Genomic DNA, 17682 nt, shown 5'->3' on the forward strand with positions numbered 1-17682 from the left:
AAGCAAATGAGAATATACCAAAGATGACCTTTAAAGACAAACCCAGGAAACAATTTCTCCTTTTCACAGAATCACAGAATCGCTGAGGTTGGAAGGGACCTCTGGAGATCATCTAGTCCAACCCCCCTGCTCAAGCAGGGTCACCTAGAGCACATTGCACAGGATTGCATCCAGGCGCGTTTTGAATATCTCCAGAGAAGGAGACTCCACCACCTCTCTGGGCAACCTGTTCCAGTGCTCTGTCACCCTCACAGTGAAAAAGTTTTTCCTCATGTTCAGATGGAAGTGTCTGTGTTTCAGTTTGTGCCCATTGCCTCGCGTCCTGTCGCTCGGCACCACTGAAAAGAGTCTGGCCCCATCCTCTTGACACCCTCCCTTCAGATACTTGTACACGTTGATAAGATCTCCTCTCAGCCTTCTCTTCTCCAAGCTAAACAGGCCAAGCTCTCTCAGCCTTTCCTCATAAGAGAGATGCTCCAGTCCCCTAATCATCTTTGTGGCCCTTCGCTGGACTTGCTCCAGTAGTGCCACATCCCTCTTGTACTGGGGAGCCCAGAACTGGACGCAGTACTCCAGATGGGGCCTCACCAGGGCTGAGTAGAGGGGGAGAATCACCTCCCTCGACCTGCTGGCAACACTCTTCCTCATGCAGCCCAGGATACCATTGGCCTTCTTGGCCACAAGGGCACATTGCTGCCTCATGCTTAACTTGGTGTCCACCAGCACTCCCAGGTCCTTCTCAGCAGAGCTGCTTTCCAGCAGGTCAACCCCCAGCCTGTACTGGTGCAGGGGGTTATTCCTCCCCAGGTGCAGGACCCTGCACTTCCCTTTGTTGAACTTCATGAGGTTCCTCTCCGCCCACCTCTCCAGCCTGTCCAGGTCTCTCTGAATGGCAGCACAGCCCTCTGGCGTATCGGCCACTCCTCCCAGCTTTGTATCATCAGCAAACTTGCTGAGGGTGCACTCTGTGCCTTCATCCAGGTCATTGATGAAGAAATTGAACAAGACTGGACCCAGTACTGACCCCTGGGGGACACCGCTAGCTACAGGTCTCCACCTAGACTCTGTGCCACTGATCACAACTCTCTGAGCTCTGCCATTCAGCCAGTTCTCAATCCACCTCACTGTCCACTCATCTAACCCACACTTCCTGAGCTTGTCTATGAGGATGCTATGGGAGACAGTGTCAAAAGCCTTGCTGAAGTCTAGGTAGACAACATCCACTGCTCTCCCCTCATCTACCCAGCCAGTCATTCCATCATAGAAGGCTATCAGATTGGTTAAGCATGATTTCCCCTTGGTGAAGCCATGCTGACTATGCTGGATCACCTTCTTTTCCTCCACATGCGTGGAGATGGCTTCCAGGATGAGCTGCTCCATCACCTTTCCAGGGATGCAGGTGAGGCTGACTGGCCTGTAGTTCCCTGGGTCCTCCTTCTTGCCCTTTTTGAAGACTGGGGTGACATTGGCTTTCTTCCAGTCTTCAGGCACCTCTCCTGTTCTCCATGACCTTTCAAAGGTGATGGAGAGTGGCCTAGCAATAACATCCACCAGCTCCCTCAGCACTCGTGGGTGCATCCCATCAGGGCCCATGGATTTGTGGGTGTCAAGTTTGCTTAAATGATCTCTAACCCACTCCTCCTCCACCAAGGGAAAGTCTTCCTCTCTCCAGACTTTCTCTCTTGCCTCCAGGATCTGGGGTTCCTGAGGGCTGGCCTGAGCAGTAAAGACTGAAGCAAAGAAGGCATTCAGTAACTCTGCCTTCTCTGCATCCTTCGTCACCAGGGCACCCACCCCATTCAGCAAAGGGCCCACATTTTCCCTAGTCTTCCTCTTACTGCTGATATATTTGAAGAAGCCCTTCTTGCTGTCCTTGACATCTCTTGCCAGATTTAATTCCAAACGGGCCTTAGCCTTCCTCGTCGCATCCCTGCATACTCTGACAACATTCCTATATTCCTCCCAAGTGGCCTGTCCCCCTTTCCACTTTCTGTATACTTCCTTCTTCTGTTTGAGTTTTGCCAGGAGCTCCTTGCTCATCCATGCAGCTCTCCTGCCTCCTTTGCTTGACTTCCTACTCATAGGGATGCACCGCTCTTGAGCCTGGAGGAAGTGATGTTTGAATATTAACCAACTCTCTTGAACACCCCTTCGTTCTAGGGCCCTCACCCATGGGATTCCTCCAAGTAGGTCCCTGAAGAGGCCAAAGTTTGCTCTCCTGAAGTCCAGGGTTGCGATCCTACTTGGTGCCCTGCTGCCTCCTCGCAGGATCCTGAACTCCACCATCTCATGGTCACTGCAGCCAAGGCAGCCCCCAACCTTCACATCTTCCACCAGTCCTTCTTTGTTTGTTAGTACGAGGTCCAGCAGCACACCTCTCCTTGTTGGCTCCTCCACCACCTGTGTCAAGAAGTTATCACCAATGCTCTGCAGGAACCTCCAAGACTGTTTGTGCCTAGCTGTGCTGTCTTTCCAGCAGATATCGGGGTGGTTGAAGTCCCCCATGAGAACCAGGGCCTGGGATCGTGAGGCTACTTCCAGCTGTCTGTAGAAGGCCTCATCGACTTCCTCTTCCTGATCAGGTGGCCTGTAGTAAACACCCACAACAGTGTCACCCATGCTAGCCTGCCCTTTGATCCTTACTCATAAGCTCTCGACTCGCTCTTCATCCACCCCTAGGCACAGCTCGATACATTCCAGTTGCTCTCTCACATAAAGAGCAACTCCACCACCTTGCTTTCCTGGCCAGTCTTTCCTAAAAAGCACGTAGCCATCCATGACAGCACTCCAGTCATGCGAGCTATCCCACCATGTCTCTGTAATGGCAATGAGATCATGGCCCTGCGACCGCACACATATCTCTAGTTCTTCCTGTTTGTTCCCCATGCTGCGTGCATTGGTGCACAGGCATTTCAGGGAGGTGATCGAGCATGCAGGTTTCCCAGGAGGGGTAAAAGAGGGTCCTCCATAGCCACATCCCATGAGCACTTCCCTGGCGGCATTCACCTGTTGGAGGCATCCTGACTTGAGCAGTCTTTTGCCAACTACCCTGTCACTATAACTCTCCCCTTCCCCCATCTTTCCTAGTTTAAAGCCCTCCTTACCAGGTTGGCCAACCTGTTGGCAAAGACCCGCGTGCCCCGCCTCGTGAGGCGGATCCCATCTCTCGCCATCAGTTGTCGATCTTCAAACAGGGTCCCATGGTCGTAGAAACCAAAACCCTGTTGCCAACACCAGCGGTGCAGCCAGTCGTTAACTTGGAAAGTCCGTCTCCTCCTCCTCTCATCCATCCCCCTCACTGGCAGGATTGAGGAGAAGATGACCTGGGCTCCCAGACCCTTGACCACCATCCCCAGAGCTCTGAAATCCTGCTTGATGGTCTCCAGTTTGCCCTTGGTGTCATTGGCGCCCACATGAAAGAGCAGCAGTGGGTAATAGTCCGAAGCGTGGACAAGCCTTGGCAGTCTTTGTATGACATCTCTCACACGAGCCCCCGGCAGGCCACAAACCTCTCTAGACAAGAGGTCAGGTTGGCAGATAGATGCCTCCGTCCCCTGTAGCAGGGAGTCCCCCACAACAATCACCCGCCGCTTTTTCCGGGTGTTCCGGCAGGGCACAGGGTCTGTTGTCCCAGGTACTTCCCTGGCAGCCATGACCATCTCCTCCTCATCCTGGAGGGTATTAAACCTGTTCTTCAGCTTCAGGTCTTCAGGAGGAGTAGGAGCCTTTCTCCTCCCACGAGCAGTGACCAGTTTCCAGCCTTCTTCTACAATGTTATGATGTACCGTTTCACACAGCACAGAGCCCTCCGGCAACTCCACTGCTGCAGGGGGTTGGGACTCCTGGAGCTGCACAGTCTCTGAGAATACCCTGTCTATCTCCTGCTCTGCTTCTCGGATGCTGCGCAGCCTACTGACCTCCTCCCGTAACTCCCTTACCTGACGACACAACTCGCCAACAGCAGCACACCTCCTGCAGGAGAGCTGACTGCCAGCCCAGGCCTCCCGGAGAGGCCCCAAGCACTCCCTGCAGCCTGAGACCTGTAGAGCTGCATCTACTGTCAGAGGGTCGGTCTGGGTCCAAGCCTCTGACACAGCAACTCCAACAGCCGCTGGGGAACGCGCTCTGCGGCGTGTCACGACCATACTTGAGGAAGTGTACACCACAGGGAACAGAAACAAAGGTCCCTTCGCGCGCCCTGCTGCGCAAACTGCTGCCTCTGTTCGCTGCGCTCTGGGAGCTGCGCTCTAGGCCTGGCTCTTATATAGGCCTCTCCCTAGCACTGACTCACAGGGTGCTTGACCGCCCTAATCAAGGGCCACCGGGATCAAAGGCCCCAACTCCCTCTGGTCAGGGGCAACCAAGAGAGCTCGTTAGCAGCAGCCACTCCTAGCTGGAGCTTTTCCCATGAGCTTTTCCCAGGAGAAGTCATGGCCTCCTGCAGTTGTCCTTGCCTAGCTTCCCCTTTCCTGTTCACAGCGATCACCTTCTAGGTCCTCGGGGTCCTCAGAAAGCCCACAACTTCCAACAAGATCCTCAAGTTCTAGTCAGAGCCCAACCACTGCTGCGCAAACTGCTGCCTCTGTTCGCTGCCTCTTTTATTTTACTGTAACATGACTGGGGTAAAAAAGTCAAGAAAAATGCAACAAACTATTCCTAATTGTTTTTGTCATAAAAAATAGTGCTGGAGTACTTAATGTTTATATGACTATCATAACATCTTCTGGGAAATCTTTGGTAAGGTACTGTGTACCTACCTAAAGACCACAGAGAAGAGAAAGACCACCACTACACACATGAATACAGCAGGGAGTGTTGTTCTGTGAAACACACATTTCAGGCTAGAAATGAAATAATTCCATTAAGCAACAATTCCATAAGCAAATACAGTCAGCATCATATGACGTTTTCAGGAATGCCTTTTATATAATCACTAGCGGAAAGGTACTGAGATTTCAAACTGTTCTACTGGTTGAAACAGGAAAAAATGCTATAGGTGTGAGCTATTCAGATGAATTTACATAATGTAATGTAATTCAAAAGAGCCTCCCAGAAAGCAGTTACAAAAGGCTACATAGAAAGATCTTTCCAAAGCTGGGGATTCACTCCACAAGCCAAATAAGAAATAGGATACCCAAGATAACATTCTTCGCTCCCTTCTTCATGCTAGTAAGATTCACCAATTTCAATACACTTGTCAATTTAGGATCTTATGAACCTGGTGGTGGAGTGACAAAAACTGACATTTCAAATGAGATGAGAATGGAGGATGGGTACACTGATGAAAATGTATCCATATCACAGATGACAACCAGCAGCAGAGACATTTTGACATCCTTGCCCCAGGTTCTAGTCAAGAAAAAGATGTACAAAATGATAGAAGGATTCAGCTAGCAAACAAACGAGTTAATAAGCCATCATTTTACACAAGGTGGGAAGGAATATATGGCAAAAATGAAATAGTTGTTAAAGTTCAACCTGAAAGAAAACTGCATTCATTCAACAGTTCTCCAGAGATTATACATAGGTAACATGATTCTTCCCATACATAACTGAAAAGAGTATGAAAAAGATACAAGGTACCAGCATTACAAATGTAAGGATGAACGATTTGCAATCAATTATCAATTGCACAGTATCTACAAAACAGAACCACATGCTCAGAGGTATTTTTTATCCATCAGCTTGCTTTGGTAGTAGCTCTCGTAAGCAAGAGCCTGCTTACACTCCTGGAATGTAGTCGAGGTCAGAGAGAAGCTAGTTTGGCAGTTTTGTGGTTGGAGATATATGCGGCATCCACTCCTCTATGGAACAGCCTTCATAGATAGTCCCTATTCCAACATTGTTAAGATCTTTTTTGCTCTGTAGTCTTAAAAGTGTATTTACACCAGGAAGTGGATTCATTAGATGTTCCTATCATGGTTATAATACCAGGTAATGAACTATGTAGAAAGCAGAGCTCTCGTATATTTTACATCGTGTCCCTCTTCTCCATGAAATATTATTTTAAGGCATGGTAACTCAATAACTATGTTAACAGTAGCTGCAGTTCCAAAAGCATTTAAACAGCCATTATAATGGAAGGGAATCTCTCTTCTTTCCTTGCCTCCCACCTTCTCTATAGAAGAGCTAAAAGGTGGATGACCATCCTTTTTTTTTCCACCTAGGAAATATGTCCTGTTTGGGCAGGAGGATTTTTAAGGCTAAGTCTTTATTTTCCATCCTCTTTTAGAACAGAAGTCTTGCAGGTATGGAAGTAGACTTGGCCAGCAAAATGGGGAAGCAAACCATTAGTACTGAAGTATGTGCAGCAGCAGTAGCGTCTGTATGGAGCAGAAGGGGGAAATCAGCCAGAAGCAAAAACAGCCCTAGGAGTTGCACAGACTGGAGAAGTTTGGGATTGGGGGTAGGGTTTGAGGTGTGCTGGGTGATCAGGCTGGAAGAGGTTAGGGACAGAGAGCTGGAAGGAGGTGGGGATGGTAGAGTAAGAATATTTGAGTCTGTGGGATAAAGGTGATAGCAGTGCAGGTGGGAAGGGGTTCGAATAGGCTAGAAAAAGCAAGTGAATGAGGATTTGGGTAGCTCTGGGGTTAAAGTAGAAGACAACCTTAAAGGTGAGAGAACAGAGACTCGGAGTAGAATTAGAAGAACTGAAGGGTATTAGGAGTTGGTGTTAGAGAGATGTAAAGACATTCAAAGCTGGAAGAGTTGGGGCATTAGGTTTGCCTTTTGCACAGGCACTTCAAATTGGTGTAGTTAGAGAAACAGAAAAACATGCACAAAATTCTTTCAGAAATAGAGAACATATAGGCGATCTTCCAATAAGAGGGTAAATACAAATGCCAGTAAACACTCTATAACAGGTACACTGCTTAACTGAAGCTAATAATATAGTGCAAAGCACACATGATGGGCAGAGATAATCCATGGAATAATAATACCAGCCATCTCCTGAGAGAGCAGAATCTCATTGAAGAAGTTAAATAAGAATGAGTTGCAATAATCAAAGTCCTAAAAGCATGTGACATAAACAATGTTAAAATTTTTAATATCCTAGCAGTATTTCTTACTTGGTAATTAAAGGGATGAACATTATTATTAACACAGGCTTTTTATCACAAAACCAGGTCTATTAAGACCCTCAGTGTTCTTGGTCATATTGGATATGACTGCTGCCAAAAAGAAAGCTTTAAAGTCAGGGCCAGATTTTAATAAATTTAAGCCGATTTTTAACATTTTTGTATTAAAAGGCATTAATTATTAATAACTTTTGTGACATCCACATTTGTACTTCTGCTGAACCGTAGATCTAAATGTTATGAACATTTAACAGCAGTAATTCACATGTTTAAAGCCTTGTGCTTTATGCAACCTAATACATATTTTCAGCAGGGGCAAATGATTTTGTTTTTAAAGACCCTGCCATTAGTTGAACAAATAGGAGCCAAAGCAAGAAATGCCATTCCAGAGTTACCTATCTGGTATGTTGAACAGACCTTGTGATCAAAAGTCTCAAAAGCTAATGACAGGTCTAACAGAAAACAATGCTAAAAGCAACCTATTACAGACCCCTGGCAGACCTCCCTCATGTGGAAGGTGACTAATGCAATTGAAGTTAAAGAGGCATTTCCTATCCTATTGTGCTCACTGTAAAATGCGTGCCATGGACTTACTGCTGGAGCTGTTCCAAATTGATCCTCATGTAAAAATAGAGTATTTTTAATAATGTCACAGCAAGCTTTGCAGATTCCTTTAAGAACAGTATCTCTCTTTTCATGAGATGACCCTTTCTAAAGAACATCATCAAGCAGGCTCAGTCATGAGACATGGTGTTCATTAATAGCTTCCACCTTGACTTCTGTATAATATGAATCACTGACATGTTCACAGACAGGGAATTTTCTTCAAGTCAGATGGACAATTATTTTGCTTCATCAAATAAAAAGGCTATACCTTATACTGAAGAAACGAATATAATGAAACATCCCTTCCCAGTAGTTTGTAAGGAGCTCTTGCATTGTTAAAGTTAAATGCATGGAGACAGGACTAGACAATTTGTAGGCAGAAGCTGGAGAAAACTGAAGTATAACTTAAATAACTTCAAGATGATGGAAAGAGTTTTTTAAGTAAAATAAGCTGCATCAGAGTTCCTCTTTATAGAAGTTTTCCTCTGGGAACAGCAAAATATAAATATTTCAAATGATGTTTAAACATAAACATGCCATTATTTGGCCAGGGCAATGACTAAAAAGTCTGTCAAGAAAAAGTTTGTCATTGTAGCACCGCCAGAGGTACATATAGTAAAGCAGGGTAAGGCTTAACTTCCCCTGGCAGCTGTGACTCTAAGAACACTAAGAACAGTATGGGAAAAAGTTGTGAAGAGAGGCTGACACCTTCAAGAGCAAAGAAATGCTTGTTACATGTTCTGAATGTCTTGATTAGAGTTGATCAAAAGGCAAAAAGTCCTTTCATTATTTTCATTACACATTGGAACATAAATGTATAAAAACAGAATTCTGACAAATTTTATTTTTAAACATACAGTGATAGAGAAAAGTTTCTCCCTTTCTTGGTAGTTAGGTGATTATCCAGTATGTGAGAAATCCCCATTGCTCAGTCATCAGACTTTTAACACAGGCTCACCTGTTTCTTGAAACAGTAATTACAAACCACAACCACTGCTGGTTGCTGCAAACATTCTCTGCTTTGGGGACAGAATGATATATATTAATTTATGCAGTTAACTGCTATAATATAGTCTTGCAGATCATAGCTCTTTCTATATTTTTTTAACGCTAAAATGGAGTATATGTCCTTATATTAGTTTGTGCTTTAGGAGTTAAAGGAACTGGTTACATGAAGATAATTGAAAATAAATAGTTTTAAAGGAAAGATTCTGTAGGAATTCTTCCTTTTTCATTTTTCACTACATGCTAGCGGAGACACTTAAAAACCATTTTTTTCTCTGCCAGTTGTGTCATTTTGCTATTTCTATTTGTGTCTAATGCAGTGGGAACATACTTCTGTTTTTTCTGTCCAAGCAGCAGTTATTCAGTGGAATTTAGAGATTAGCATTAGGAGCAGAAAATGATAAGTAAAGTACTTTAAAACTATTTGTAGGGAAAGAAAAGTACTATTCACAGTGCTTAGTCTCTCAGACAACAAATTACTAAATTATGTTAAGACTGAATGAAGTTTGAGATCTGAGACAGTCTGAATTAGCTCATTCTGCAGCCAAAGCAGAAATGAATGATGACCTACATGCAACATGCATAAAGTGTTCTGGTTCCTTTCCAGAGAAAGTGAATTGGCCAATTTAAGTAGAGTTAATTGGGACTTGATGCCTAATTAATTTGAAGTGATACTATACAGGATGCAGTAATCTCCTGGAGGCTGCCTGTACATCAAGATTGGTTGTATTTCAAGAGATAAAATAAAGAAAATTACTGAAAATATTGTTTAACTTACAAGATGTAATCAGGAAGGAAAAGGTTAATCAATAAACCAGTACTTCAGGGACTGATATTCCAAATTACTGAACATCCTTGAATGTCCTTTCATTTAATGTTGGTTGAGTGGATGCTATACCTCAAGAGATACAGCTGATAGGAACAGGTTAAAATACATAAAAATCACTTGTTAAAATTTTGCAAAGATCAGCACTTCTGATATCCATTCAGTTTGGCACTAGGTAGGTGTGAAAAAGAAAATACTCCTTTTAAAATGGAGATTTAAGCTATTTTTTCAAGTTTTTTTAGAACATTCTGGTGGTCTCACTTTTGTGGAGATACACCCCTCCCAGTAAAACCATTGTGAAGTTTGGTGCCTTTGTTCTCATTCTATCCTCCTTGGGTTTATAGTAGTGAAAAATTATAAGATACTTAGAAAATGTCTAACTAAAGCACATTTAAACCATGGAGATCCACACTTTGGCTTCATTAGGTAGAGACTCACTGCATATGCAAACACTATTAAAATCAAGGACTTTGCTTCTGTTTATTAGAAATAATACTAAACATGCAGTAAAAAGGCTCAGTGTTCTATATCCATGATGGATGGGAATGAGGCTTGTAAACGTCTCATTTTCACTGTCCATGAATCCACATTTGCACAAATATAACAGACTTACAACATAATAAAGAGATGGAAGATCATACATTCAAACACCGTCAGAGCACAACTCTTAGATACTCAAAGATAAAGTAAGCTGTAATACTAAGTACTGCTTCTGTGATGTCTGTTCTCTCATAGCATACTGCTCCAGTGGGAAAAACACAAGTAGTCTGTGTTGTAAATGAAATTTGCTGAAGTTTGTGCATAGACAGAATTGGATGAAAGGAACTGTCTTTCTTAACAAAGGCTACTCAGTTCACGGGTAATTAAATATGGTTTGTCCAAGAGCCCTTGGATTCCCCTTAGCTTGAACTTTACATTCTTTCCTCTCCCATACCTGGAGACCTCTGAAGATCTACTAGTCATAGCTGAATTTTCAGATGACTGTTTCACCTTCAGATATATTTTCTGTAAATGAGGTAGATCAAAAAAATACAGCCCTCTTAAATTATGTTCCATCTTCATGGATGGAGAAAAGGATCTTCAGGTATTCTGATCAGGTAAGTAGCCTCCCAGCACAATAAAAACAGTCTCATTTTCATTGATTTACCCTAGTGAGGACCGCAGAACAAGTTCTGTCTTCTTGGCATTTCTCCAGAGGTTTCTACTATCCCTATGAACCTTCGGGTCTGGAGAACAGAGACTGTCAGGAATCTATATGAACATCTTTTTGAACGGAATAAACTCTTTTAGCAACCTCTTCCTTCCCCCCCCCCCCACCACAAAAACATTAAGTTAAAATAATACAACTCCACAGGAATTATCTCCAGCACAGTTTGGGCTCCTTTTCCTTCCCAGTTTTGTATCAAGTTTACAGGGCCTGCAGGGAAGAAGGTAAACAGAGAAGGTAAAGCAAACAGACACAGTGGCTGCATTAGTCTAACGATGCAAAGACATGAGCCAAATACGTAGTGGCAAAGGCAGTTAGCATTTTCCAACTCGTTACCCTAGCAATCAAGTGATAACATACTGTAGTTTGGTCCTGTGACTGGCAGTTGAGAAAACAAGCTTCTCAGTTGCATGAGACACTGCTGAGGAATTCTGCCACACAGCAGTATGGGGAGACTTCAGCTCTCTCCAAGACTTTGAATGCCATTTCAGGTGAAAGAGAGATTTTACTTTTGAAAGATTCTGCTTTTTTTGTATAACTGTACAGTTCTATCAAGCAAATTTAGTACACCTTAAAAAGGAGGGTATTAACAACATAGTGCTGGAGAGCTTCCCTAAAAGGGAAAATACTACTTTCACATGGAAATCACAGATATCTCTAATATTGTATTCTCTATATATACCTATAATATATAGGGCTCTCTTTGTATCAGTACAAGGGAAGTAGAGCAAGGTATCAGTGCCTGACAAGCTGAATCACGTTGTATGTGTCTAAAAGCATTTTAAAAGCAATCAAACAACAGCAAAGAAAACTTCATTTCAAAAACAACCAGAGAAAAACTCTATGAAGGTATAAAGTTGGTTCACCATTTGCAAACAACTCCATTTCCTCATGTTTGTGTGAGTTATGTGTTTATTGACCCTGCTGACAGCCCCTGCCTAGCTCACAAGAGGTGCTGAAGCTCTGAGCTTGCCTGGCCCCGCGCAGCTCTTCTCCTCCTTGACAACTTGACCATACCTTCTGCACCGGATCCTGGAGTCCCCTGAGCACCCCCAGCTCCCACTGACAATGCTTGTGAAGGAGAGTTGGCATCCCAGCAATCAGGGGAGAGAGGTGGAGAGAAAATTAAGAACTTCTACCACTTTCCTTCCGAGCCATTATTTCCACAGGAGATAAGCACAGAACATGCAGACACAATTTCAGTGGTGGTGGTAGGTAGTTAGGACTTTGTTGGATAGTTTTAATACCTGTGGCTTAAACTTCTCCATTTGCAGAAAGTTAACCTTTTACTGAATTAAGCAGTATCACAGTATGAGAAAAACAAAACGTTAAACAGGGAGAACTGAAAATGGACGCTGAGCCACTGACTTTCAATGACTTTCTGTTTGTATGCCCTCTCATAGCAATATTGGATTGCAGGAAAAAGGAATGGAAGTTTGGGAGAATAAGTATTTGCCTCTATAGTGAGTTACAATATCAACACATGCAGAGAAGCCAGTATCAAAGACCAGATGTGTGGAGAAGCAAACCTAAGAAGCATATCTTGGCACCGAACCAATGATCTTAAATCTCTATAGCTTGATATAATGTCAGGGAAATAGATTTTTATTCCTAATGATTTTCAGGATCCTCATCGTTATAGCTGGTTTGGTCCTCTACCCAAGACAATAAAATAATCTAGTCACTTCACAGAAAGTTGGACTCCAACATAATTCTTGCAAGATAGAAGTGCTGAGCCAGCACATCCAAAAAAGCCCATGCCTTGAAAATATTCAGGTAATGCATATTTCCTAGCCAATAAGCTCACAAAGCTCTTCCCTTTGTTATCATTTCAGCACATTAATCATGAATAATTACTGATCTGAACAAAGCTTTCAGGCCGATATGAGCCAGCCTGCTGAACCACTGATCTTAGAAAATTCATGCTATCCTATCATCCAGGAAAACAGAGAAATCGACCCAGCATACCTCAGGATAGCCTGTGACTAAATATCAACTAGCAACATTCAATGGGAATTCACATAAGCTGGGCTCCAATGAGCCTATCTTTTCCAAAATCAGAGCAAGGCTCTCACCTTTTCTTTTTCTCAGCTTAGTGTTAAGCCCTTGTGCATCTTTTGCATCTCTAGCTATTCCCACCCTTCAGTTATTGGACAAATAAGAACACATCTGACAGTAGCAGTGGCCTTGGGAGCAGTAAAAGGGGAAACAGAGATACTTGTTGAGGATGCATTGCTGAAATTGTGAGTTCCCTATTGCCTACTCCTGTTGTCTGCTACAAAATAGAATGGCTCTGTCAACACTCCTCTCCTGCTTCTCTCCATAGCAGAACGTGTATGCATGAAGCTAGCTGGATAAAAAGAAGCTATCTGGGAACACAGATCTGTCTGCAAACACACAGCAGTTTAGGCTTAGATAAGATACATTCAGATCTTAAGTTTTCAATGAAAGAGGCCAGAATTCAAGTACCAATAATATTAACCTTTAAAAGTTACAGCCTTCTTATTGACTGTGCAAAACCAACATAGTATAGATCTTGATCTCAGCTTGATCAGTATCAGATATTGATAAATACTTTAAAAATTTGTTTATGATCATGAAAAATAGTCAGTATGGTCAAATATTTTCAAATATTAAAAGCTAGATTAGGCAACTAAAGGTAACTGATCTGCTCATTATGTCACTTTGAGGCTCAGGAGAGTAAATTTTTTTTTCTTAAAGTAAGATATATAGTACTTTAAAACTATCTTTGGCAGATAAAATGAAAAAAATTATTTAGCCGCCTTCAAGACATGAACACCCTGTTATCACCCAGAAGTGATATGAAGACTCTACTCTGTAAGATGCATAGTGGGTTTTCTTTAAATAACTTGCCATTTTTTGTATTATGAGATGTTGCAGAGTGTTATGGATGTATCACTTTTGTCTATGCACGGTTCAACCTAAAGTGTCTATCCTTGGATACATAAGTAGTTTCCTTAATACCAAAAAGTTAGAAAGAAATCAGAAAATCTGTTCTCATGGCATTCGTAACAACTGAAACAAAATCTCAGCTCTGCTTTGATCTTTTGACATTCCTTTGTATCTGTCATATCTATGCCCAAAGCAAAAGCTGTATTTAAAGTGTATAGCTTACACTCGTCATCATGGTGTGGTCTCAATCTAATTTCCAACTTGTTACATACCTTGGTGTCCTAAAGCAAGAGCACACTGCCCTAGTGCCTAGTAGCCTGCCTTGGTCCTTTCTATCTACATCGTCTGCCAGGAAAACCTTTGATTTAACTTATAGTTTCGCAGGTAAGATCTTAGTAGTTAAGAATCAGACCTTCATTTGTTTAGGAACTAAATCAAAGTTCTATGAAACCCGAAGAAATCATGCGTCTAAGCTGGTTTGTGGAGAAGGCACCTGAGGGTATATAAAAAGAAGTGGATCAAGCCTACCATTTTTTTTTTCTCATATTCATCCAATCCTCTTGAAATGGTCCTTGAAGTGAGCATTTTAACTCATACATAGAATTGCACAGACTTTGCAAAATTAAGTGCAACAAATGCACAATAAATTACGAGAAAAAATAGATCTAGAGATCTAAATCTAATCTGGAAACATCTAAAATTCACCTGAAACTTCAGAAATTGTTACTTTAATACTTTTAAAGTTACACATTTCACAGCAGTTGCCTAGTAACCCTACCACATTAAAATCTATGGACTACTATGACATACTTCAGCCTTACAGGTGTTAATGTCTCTAATAAGATAACCCGGTAATACATCATTGTAGATAAGATATACACTATTACTTTCTGCCAAGGTAGTACATTTTGGGGGAAAAATGCATCATATTGCTTACTATGCATGTAATTGATTTAAAGTCGTTAAATCCTTTCAAATATACTCTGTGTGTCCACTAGGAAATTATTTTTCTAGTATTTCCCAACTTCAGAAAGCACTTATGAACATGCCTTCAAAATCTGGTTAGTATGAATGTGCCCTCAAACTCTTATCACTATAGTCATAGTTCTCTTATTCCATTTAAAAGGTGGGAAAAATGGTAGCTAAAGAGTTAAAATTTGAGAATGTGGGGGAGGGAGAGCAGGGGAACGGAGCAAAGAAGATTTCACATCTACCATGAAATTACTGCAGAATTTACTGTCTAAAAATGTTCTACCATATACTGGGAGAAATTATTTTGTACTTGAGGTTTTTCCTGCAGTTTTATCAAAGGTGAAAAGCAATTGTTAGTGAAATACATGAAGCTGCTGTAGCAGTGATTGAGAAGATCATTTTCATCATAGAGTCTACACACTAGAGAAAACATGAAAAAGTACTTTAAAAATAGTTCATTGATTTATTTCCTTTTTAGCTATGGATGCAAAGAAAATATAAGATATCACTATTATAGCATGCTCTGCAAATCTTTATCAGTCTAATACATTCCAATTTAGTTTGCAAACACCAAGGAAGGCAAGTAACTGTTCCACTGAATTTTAATTTCCCTTTAAATATAGATGGAAGGTACATTAAACTTTTCAACTTCGTATTTATATTCATTTTTGATGAAGATATAGCACTTCAAGCTTCCCTTCTGAGCATGTACAAAAAGAGAAATATCCATGCAACATAGAGAGTCTTGAATCAATCCATACTTTAAGTTCAATAAGATCAAGATCAAGTTTACGATAATGACACATCGGCAGATGACTAAACATCTTTTCAAGTGTGGACTGGTGTCATACAGAGCAACAAGATTCAAACAACTGTGAAGGTCGCAAATGCTTCAAGTGATAAAAAAACATGCAGTGGCAACAAAAAAATATTTGAAGGGTACCAAAACTGCTTTTGTTGCAAGTGTTTAATTATTGGAAAGGAGAAGGTGGAAAATTTCGGAGTTTCTTTTTAATCTTTCATTGTTTTATTAGTTTCCTGCTCCAAAATAAAATCTCCTTCCTATTACTGATGATTCCTATCACTGTTTATCAAAGGGCAGTTTGTTTTCTTTGTTTATTTTTTATAAAGGTCAGCTTGGTTTTACTAGTTCCTTTTTTTCAAACATTTTAGTCCTATCAGCTTAGGCCAAGCAACAGTGTTCCTTACCCAGATGCATCTCCTCTCTTTTGCTCTCTTTCCAAAGATAGATGATTGGCCCAATATTTGAAGAGAAACCATATAGCATGGACATACCTCCAACACTTACTTACTTTAAAAATTGTGGCAAGAAAGTTCCATTAGAGAGTCCCAGGTGCTTATGCTGTCTCCATATGGACTGATGCAGACAGTTGTGCATTTGCTTTGCTGTACTCCGTGCCAGCTGGGTGTGAGCCACATGCTAAAGATTTACACAGCAGGACTCAAAGACTGTTCTTCAGTGGCTATCAGTGTAATAGAATAACGTGTTCCTTACCACGTTACGTATAAAAGTATGTACTTACATGTACAAAGCAGGTTTATAATAATATACAAATTAAAAGAGCATCCCTTCCACCATTTGTATAATATTTTAGGAGCAAATAGGCACAGCACTTTAAATAGACAGTTGAACCCCAACCTGCTCCAAACAGATTAGAAATACAAATACTTAGGTTGAGCCCATTTCCTGGCAGCCATGACATGAAAGAAAAATGCTGTAAGGTGACTGAATTGATGGGAAAAGGAAAGCCACAGATAACAACGGAAAAGTGATCTGAAAATGAAGGGAAGAGGGGGGAAAGGATTTTTCCACAAACCTTAACTATGTGTTTAATATAACTGTAGTTTAGATTTACAGATTTCTGTGATTCTCAAATACACATTTAACCTTAAATGCATGCTCAAGTGCTTAGCCACTTGGGACCCTAGAAATGATTCATGTTGCTTTGTGCTACAAAAAAGGAAGACACCAGAGAGCCAAATCCAGTCCACGACTTACACTGATAGCAATCCTCACTTGAGCAGCAAAAGAAGTATTAGAACACAAAGAAGAGCCTTGCTTGAGAACCTGCTTCATTTTTGAGGAGTTCACTGTATTTTGATCAAAAAGGCATCAGCAATGCAATCTGCTGTTTACACAGGAAAAAGTATCAGCAAATGAAGGTATATATACACATGGAAACATCCATGCTAAGAAGCCACTTGAAAAGTAACTATTCAATAATTTCAGAAAGAAACATCTGCTTAATGCCTAGCAGATTCTTAGTAATATGAAAGGAGGCAATGGTACAAAACAGATGTAAGCATTTCACATTCTACCATGGTGTGTTTCTATATATTGCTAGACTTCTGCTAACATTTCTCATTTTAAAGAATTTAATTTTTAAGTAATTTGCATTGAACTATCGTGAGAGAACCCAAGAGTAGTGATTACCTTTTCCTATGCTAACATAGCTGTAGCTGTTAGAAGAGTAACATAACAATACTGAAATAAAAAATTAACATATTGTATTAAATGCATTTTAAATACTTTTAAATAATGATACTTGTTTTATTAAAAGACAGATGTTTAGTTATGAAATAGTAAACATTGTGTTTTATTCTTTTTAATAGTCATAATCATTTAATCAATAGTAAAAGCACAGCACATTCTGATAATTATTTTACAACTACATTCACTTCCCAGACTACTTATAAATCACTGAAGCCTATTAAAAACAAAAACACCAGTTAATATGCAAATAAGTAATAAAGGTATAGTAAAACTTGTTTAATTTATTGTGATTCACATTTAACTAATACATTATATACATTTAGAAAATAGTATAGTGATTGGTTAATGAGAAATTAGCATTAATGATAATTAATTGGGAGTGGTGGTAGATTAAAATGGAGTTGGAAAAAAAAGACATCAGATGAACAAGATTTAACCTCAGTTCTGATGCAGGAATTTGGACTTTAAAAGATGACAAATGCACATATGCACTTAACTGTAGAGAACACATTTCCTCTCTCAAACACATAGTAGCTCTGTCTACACTAAGAGGTCCACT

Source organism: Apteryx mantelli, chromosome 1, assembly GCF_036417845.1.
Source record: "Apteryx mantelli isolate bAptMan1 chromosome 1, bAptMan1.hap1, whole genome shotgun sequence".
Lineage (NCBI taxonomy): Eukaryota > Metazoa > Chordata > Aves > Apterygiformes > Apterygidae > Apteryx > Apteryx mantelli.